Here is an 8,086-nt window from a genome sequence, read left to right on the forward strand (position 1 = left end):
GAAGATCGCCTACATCGTATCTCTACTCTCTGGACCTGCACTTAAATGGGCTGAGACGATCTGGAACCAAGCCGGGCCGGTCATGAATTCCATCACTACCTTCACGGAGTATTTCAAAGAGGTGTTTGGACGTTCTGATGGGGAAGTAGCCGCTGGAGAGCAGCTGTATCATCTAAAGCAAGGTACTCTATCTACACAGGAATATGCTCTCCGGTTTCGCACTCTAGCAGCTGCAAGTGGATGGAATGAGAGATCGTTGTTGACCACGTACCGGCTCGGCTTGGAACCCACTCTCCGAATCCAACTGGCCACATTAGATGATACAATGGGTCTGGAGAGATTCATCCAACATTCTCTCCGATGTTCCGATCGTCTCCGTTCCTATCAACAGGACACCATCACCCCCTCGTCTGCACTCCTCCAATCGCCTGAGTCAACAGCCTCTCCAGAACCAGAACCCATGATAATAGAGTCTGGAAGACTGACATCAGCGGAACGACAGAGGAGGCTGACCCGGGGTCTGTGTCTATACTGCGGTGTCAGTGGACACACCCGTATGGAGTGTCCCCTTCGTCCCATTCGGACTTCAGTGAGTGTATTCAGTACGAATATTGAACAATGTAAACCACTTACTACCACCGTACAAATAACTACTGCCTCTATTTCTCTCCTTGTCACAGCCCTCATCGACTCCGGGTCAGCAGGGAACTTCATCTCCCAATCCCTCTGTCGTCAACTCCACCTCCGTACTGAGGCATCCTCGCACATATACCAGATACAACCGATAACCCAGTGCACTCGATCTTCGACCCGTATCCATCGACAATGCGAAGACATCCTTCTTCAAGTGGGGTTGTTACATCAAGAGAGGATTCAATTTCTGGTTCTGGAGGGTGCAAATATGGACATCATTCTAGGGCGCCCGTGGCTGGTGAAGCACGATCCCATCATCTCTTGGGGCACAGGAGAGATAAAGAAATGGGGATCTGGATGTACACCTGCCTGTTTTCCAAATCTCCCTCTTCAAGGTCGGAACCCCATTTCTTTGTTTGCAACATCGGTCGAGAGCCCTCCTGAGAAGCAGTCTATCCACATTCCTAAGGAGTACAGCTCCTTTCAAGATGTCTTCTGCCCCAAGAGAGCTTCCCAGCTACCGCCGCATCGGCCATGGGACTGCGCGATCGACCTAGTTCCAGATGCCCAGTTGCCAAGAGGTAGGATCTACCCGCTCTCGCTTCCAGAGAATCAGGCAATGGAAGATTACATAAGGGAGGCTCTGAGTCAGGGGTACATACGTCACTCAAAATCACCAGCCGCCTCAAGCTTCTTCTTTGTGGCCAAGAAGGACGGAGGGCTGCGTCCATGCATCGACTACAGGGTCCTAAATAACGGTACAGTAAAATACCGATATCCCCTTCCTCTGGTACCAGCCGCTTTGGAACAGCTCCGAGAAGCTAAAGTCTTCACTAAATTGGACCTCCGCAGCGCGTATAATCTGATAAGAATACGTGAGGGGGACCAATGGAAGACAGCATTCGTGACCCCTACTGGCCACTATGAATATGAGGTCATGCCTTACGGTCTGGTCAATGCCCCCTCCGTATTCCAAAACTTCATTCATGAAGTCCTCCGGGAGTTTCTTCACCACTGTGTAATAGTGTACATAGATGACATCCTCATTTACTCCCGGAGTGAGGCCGAACATCGCCAACACGTTGCGGAGGTCCTACACACATTGAGAGAACATCACCTCTACCTCAAAGCGGAGAAATGCTCATTCCACCAGAAGTCGATTCATTTCTTGGGATACATCATTGACCAAACCGGTATACGTATGGATGGGAAGAAAATTGAGGCTGTTCTATCCTGGTCAGAACCCACTTCCATTAAGGAGCTCCAGAGGTTTCTTGGGTTTGCTAACTTTTATAGACGGTTTATCAAGGACTACAGCAGGATTACATCACCTCTCACTAATCTCCTCAAGGGTAAACCCAAAGGACTGGAGTGGACCAAAGAAGCAGCCGCAGCCTTCCGCCTTCTTAAGAAGGAGTTCACAAGGGCCCCACTCCTGACTCATCCTGACCCAAATCTTCCTTTCGTGGTGGAAGTGGACGCATCCACCACCGGCGTCGGGGCAGTATTATCTCAACATCATGATACACCGCCCCGACTGCATCCCTGTGCCTATTTCTCTCGGAAGTTGAGCCCGGCGGAGCAGAATTACAGCATAGGAGACAGGGAGCTTCTAGCAATCAAGCTAGCCTTGGAGGAGTGGCGTCACTGGTTGGAGGGAGCCAAACATCCGTTCCAGGTGATCACAGATCACAAAAACCTCCAATACATCAAAGAGGCCAAGAGACTATGTCCACGTCAAGCCAGATGGTCACTTTTCTTCTCACGTTTTGATTTCTCCATTTCCTATCGTCCAGGACCCAAGAATCTAAGAGCAGACGCTCTCTCTCGTTTACACGAGCATCACGATCATGAAGAACTCCCAACGAAGATTCTTCCCGAACACATCTCCATTTGTCCGATCACCTGGAACGCTCCTCCAGTCGTTGCCACTCCGGAAGCCCCTGCTCCGCCGGGATGCCCTCCTCATCGGCAGTTCATACCACCTGAACACCGGGTAGATCTGATCCACTCCTTACATACCTCGCTAGGCACTGGACATCCAGGGATCAACAATACTCTCTCGCTAGTATCCCAACGATTCTGGTGGCCAAACATGGCAAGGGATGTGAGGCAATATGTTCAGGGCTGTAAGGACTGTGCCCAATCCAAGAGCCCACGTCATCTACCCGCTGGAAAGCTCCATCCCTTGCCGATTCCGAACCGTCCCTGGTCACACCTAGGAGTGGACTTTATCACTGACCTCCCTTCGTCAGAAGGTAATACCTGTATTCTAGTCATAGTAGATAGATTCTCAAAGTTTGTCAAACTAATCCCTCTGAAAGGTCTTCCCACAGCCTTTGAAACTGCCGACAATATCTTTAATCAAGTCTTCAGGTCATTTGGTATTCCAGAAGATATTGTGTCGGACAGAGGTCCACAGTTCATCTCACGTCTATGGAAAGCCTTCTTCAAGCTCCTAGGTGTGGCCGTCAGCCTCTCTTCTGGATATCATCCCCAAACCAACGGGCAGACAGAGAGGAAGATTCAGGAGGTGGGACGGTTCCTGAGGACCTTCTGCAGTGGTCACCAGAACTCCTGGAGCCAGTATTTGGGCTGGGCAGAATATGCCCAAAATTCACTGCGGCAACCCTCCACCGGACTCACGCCATTCCAGTGCGTCCTGGGCTTCCAACCACCGCTCTTTCCCTGGGATGGCGAACCATCTGATGTCCCCGCAGTGGATCACTGGTTCCGGGAGAGCGAGAGAGTCTGGGACGAGGCTCATCAACATCTGCAGAGGGCAGTCCGTCGAAGCAAGGTAACCGCCGATAGGAGAAGGTCTGAAGAACCCAGATACACACCCGGACAAAAGGTGTGGCTATCCACCCGGGACATACGCATGCGACTGCCCTCTCGCAAGTTAAGTCCCCGATTTGTTGGTCCCTTCACCATCGTGGAACAGGTTAACCCCGTCACCTACAAACTACAATTACCCTCTCACTACCGTATTCACCCTACATTCCACGTATCACTCCTGAAACCCTATCACGATCCTGTTTCTTCCCTCCACAGAGCCTGACCACGAAGAGGAACCCCCTCCTCCACTGCTCCTAGAAGAAGGAGCCGTCTACGCAGTGAAGGAGATCTTGCGTTCCCGACGTCGTGGTGGCCAGTTGGAGTACCTGGTGGACTGGGAAGGGTACGGCCCCGAAGAAAGGACATGGGTTCCCAGAGCTGATATTCTCGATCCTAGTCTCATGGTGGAGTTTCATGAGAGCCACCCTGAGTTCCCAGCGCCTAGAGGCAGAGGGAGACCACCACGGCGTCGGAGGTGTCGGCCCTCAGGAGCGGGCCCTGGGGAGGGGGGTACTGTCATGGATTGGTCAGGCTCTCACGACCCCCACTCACGAAGATCACCATCACCTGACTTCTAATGAGCACACAGCTGCATCACATTCACGAGCACCAGATAAAAGCACAGCACTCCAGTCGCTCATTGTCCGGGCTCGTCTCGACGAAAGCGGACAACTGAGCGACCACTCAGCGTAGTCATCCTCAGCTAAAACAAACGATTTACTTACCTGTTCTCTTTGTATTCCTCCTAGTCTTCCTGGTCCTCCCGAATCGTCCTGTCTTCCAGTCCTTCCAAGTCTGTGTCATCCTCTGTCAGCTGTATCTGGTGTGTGCTGTCCATCCTCGTGTATTCCTGTTACCCAGCCACGGAGGAAAAGACCCCAACATCATTCCTGATCCTCCTGGCTATCCTTCATGTGCTCCTTGTTGTCATTTAATAAACACCCTAACGTTTCCTTACCTCTGTCTCCTGTCCGCTTCATAACACGTGCAGTCAGGGGAGGCAGATGAGGCATCCTCACCTGCCCCCATTAGATGTACAGTATTCTAATGATCAAATAAATATTTGTCCACTGATCTGTGCTACAGATGCAATTTCTGTATGTTTCAAATGATTTTAATCATTTTAATGATCAAAATGTATGTATTTTGCGTACTTCCTGTTCAATTACAGCATAGGAAGCGAGGTAAGGCCGCCGGAGCTGTGCTCATGTCAGATTGTGCAATTTGTTATTTAGTGTTTGGATCTGATAAAGGATCTTAAATAAAATAGATATGGTATATAAGTATATAAGAATTTCACTTACCTGGGAAATGGAGGCCACTTTAATGATTTGTGAGCACAATTAAGTGCACACAGCATGCCATATTAATTGTAAGAAATAATTCCAAAAGGCAATTGACTGTGTAAAGCCGCATAAAAGCTGGGTCACTTGGCATTTCTGTGTTGAGTTTGCATGTTCTCCCTGTGTTGGTGCCTCCAGTTGGAGCTGGAAGAGCATCCGCTGTGTAAAACATATGGTGGATAAGTTGGTGGTTCATTTTGCTGTGGCGACCCCTGATGAATAAAGGGACTAAGCCGAAGGAAAATGAACGAGATGAATATTATATTTGCACTTTTGCCATTAAATGGACATCTATACTGTTAACCATGTTTTCCAAATTATTACTCAGAATCTTTTAAACCTTTAAAACTAAATCTATTAAAACTACACCTTAAAACTAAAACTATTACACCTAAAATAGATAATTGCCTAGGCAACAATAGAACTTCACAAATTATCCTGCATGAAACAGCTGATGGGAAAAAGACAATAAAAACCAGTATATTCATTTAACACCTGCATAATAGAGATACACCAGAAACATTATTTGGTGCCAAAATTGCAATAGGATATTAAAATATCGACTATGAAACAACTGAGAGTCCTGTTCAATCAAGGTTTAAAGCACACAGGAAGGACAGTGGGAAAGAGAGCTCATTTTGTCAACTTAGGATCTCAAAGAAATACCAAATCAGTTCAGTCAGTGTTTCCGTATGCCCTACTTTCCCCTCAATCAGGCAGGAACATAAACAGAACTGAGAGGGTCATGAGATTAGACTGAGGCAGAAAGTTTTGTGTGAGGCAGCAAGGGAGAAGCGATTTCCCATCATGAACTGAAATGACTGGAGCAGTCAGCGGTTCTCTTTGAGCTATTTGTAAAGTTCAAGTTTAACTGTGTGGTCTAATGTGCTGTTAATGTGGGGAACAGAGATATAGCTCGTGGCACTGCCAGTGCTAGATATTGCTAAAGCATACAGCAACCCCCTAACTAATGACCTAGAAAGTTAATCTTTGGCAAAAAGGCACATTAGCTGGGAAAGATGCAATGCTGCATGGAAAAAGAGAGCAGTCTAAAAGCACAAGACTGAAGGAAGCAGATGAAAGAGAGGAAAAACTGAGCTCAGAAAGGCCTGTATTGGTTTCGTTTTGCCTAATTGATTTATGGCTGGAATGCTTTGCTTCGGTTGAAATGGGCAACTGGGAGAGCGGAAGAAGAAAGATTGAGCAGAGGTCAGCTGCTATCTCCTGATCATCAGCTGACTGAGTGAGGAAAAATAAGGGAGAGAAAAGAAGATAGAAATCATGGAAAAAAAGTGTGGGAGAGAAAGGGCAAGCAACAGTGCCTGTGTCTGTGTTTTTTACAGTACCTCGATTCTGAGAATCACACAGAGCGTATTCAGATGATTCCTAATAAGGCTGTAACTAGAAGCTCTTTCTACTGTTGTCGCCTGCCAGGGAACTTTCCCCTATTTTCCCCTTCTCCTCCAAACAGGAGAACTAGAAACAAACAGAAACAGAACAGCCTAAATTTAATAGATGATCTTGCAGGAAACAAATTACAGGGATTCTCCAAATATGGCTTGAACACCCACCAAAGCAGGTTCATACTAAATAATTAGAATCAAACAGTACAATCATAATTCACCTAAAAATTATGTTAACAATTATTCACGCTTATGTCGCTCCAAACCCCTGAGACATTCATTCATCGTCAGAACTCAAATTAAGATAACTTGGTTGAAATCTGAGAGCTCCCTCATCCTCCATAGATAGCAATGATCTGACTCATTCAAAGTCCAGAATCGTACCTAAAAAATCATCCTCAAAACAGACCAGAGGCCTTCAGTGGTTCAATTGGTAAATCATCAAGAAATGAAAATACTTTTGTGCACACATAAAACAAAAATATTGACTTTTATATGTTAATATCTGAACAGTTTCTTCTCCTCAGTGTGTTCATGAGCTCTGTGCACTGATGTATACTCCAAATGCCCGTGCGTAGCTTCCTCTGTTTGAAACACAGGCGAATCTGGACATACAGTTGAAGTCAGAATTATTAGCCCCGCTGTTTATTTTTTCCCCCAATTTCTGTTTAACGGAGAGAAGATTTTTTCAACACATTTCTAAACATAATAGTTTTATTAACTCATTTCTAATAACTGATTTATTTAATCTTTGCCATGATGACAGTAAATAATATTTGACTAGATATTTTCAAGACACTTCTATACAGCTTAAAGTGAAATTTAAGGGCTTAACTAGGTTAATTAGGTTAACTAGGCAGGTTAGGGTAATTAGACAAGTTATTGTATAACGATGGCTTATTCTGTAGACTATCGAAAAAATAATTAGCTTAAAGAGCTAATAATTTTGACTTTAAAATGGTTTATAAAAGATTAAAAACTGCTTTTATTCTAGCCAGAATAAAACAAATAAGAATTTCACCAGAATAAAAAATATTATCAGACATACTGTGAAAATTTCCTTGCTCTGTTAAACATAATTTGGGAAATATTTAAAAAAAAAAAAATTAAAAGGGGGGCTTATAATTCTGACTTCAACTGTATATGTTAGCAGACGACCGAGCGTGACATGCATAAACAGCATAGCACTCTCGTTCATGGGTACCCTACACTCTCAGAAATAAAGGTACAAAACCTGTCACTGGGGTGGTACCTTTTGTAACTTACAGGGGCACATATGTACTTTAAAGGTACAACTTAAACCTAAAAAGTACAAATGTGTACCTCATAGTACTATCAAGAAACAAAAGTGTACCCTAAAGGTATAAAATTGTACTTTTAAGGTACCAATGTGCATGTTTAAGGTATAAAATTGTACTTTTAATGTATAAATGTGCACATTTAAGGTACAAAATTGTACCCTTTAAAAAGGTAAAAACCCCCATGACAGGTTTTGTACCTTTTTTGTGTATACTGTATACTGACACTGAGAAAAAGAAAGTGTTGAATAAAGATTTTTTATTTTTTTTTGTAAACAAAAGTATTCTCGTAGCTTCATAATATTCTTGATTTATCCACTGAAGGCATATGGTCAGTTTTGAGCATGACTTTTGGGATTTTTTGGACTTTGAACTAGTCGTGACCATTGCTGTTTATTGAGGATGAGAGAGCTCTTACTGTTCACTTAAAATATCTTAATTTGTGTTCTGAAGATGAATGAAGGTCTCAAGGGTTTGGAACGACATGAGAGTGAGTAATAAATCAAATAATTTTCATTGTTTGGGTGAACTAATCCTTTAAGCCTAGATAAAAGTCTGTGTTAACAACAAC

The sequence above is a fragment of the Danio aesculapii genome, chromosome 3 (assembly GCF_903798145.1).
Source record: "Danio aesculapii chromosome 3, fDanAes4.1, whole genome shotgun sequence".
In the NCBI taxonomy this organism is placed as follows: domain Eukaryota; kingdom Metazoa; phylum Chordata; class Actinopteri; order Cypriniformes; family Danionidae; genus Danio; species Danio aesculapii.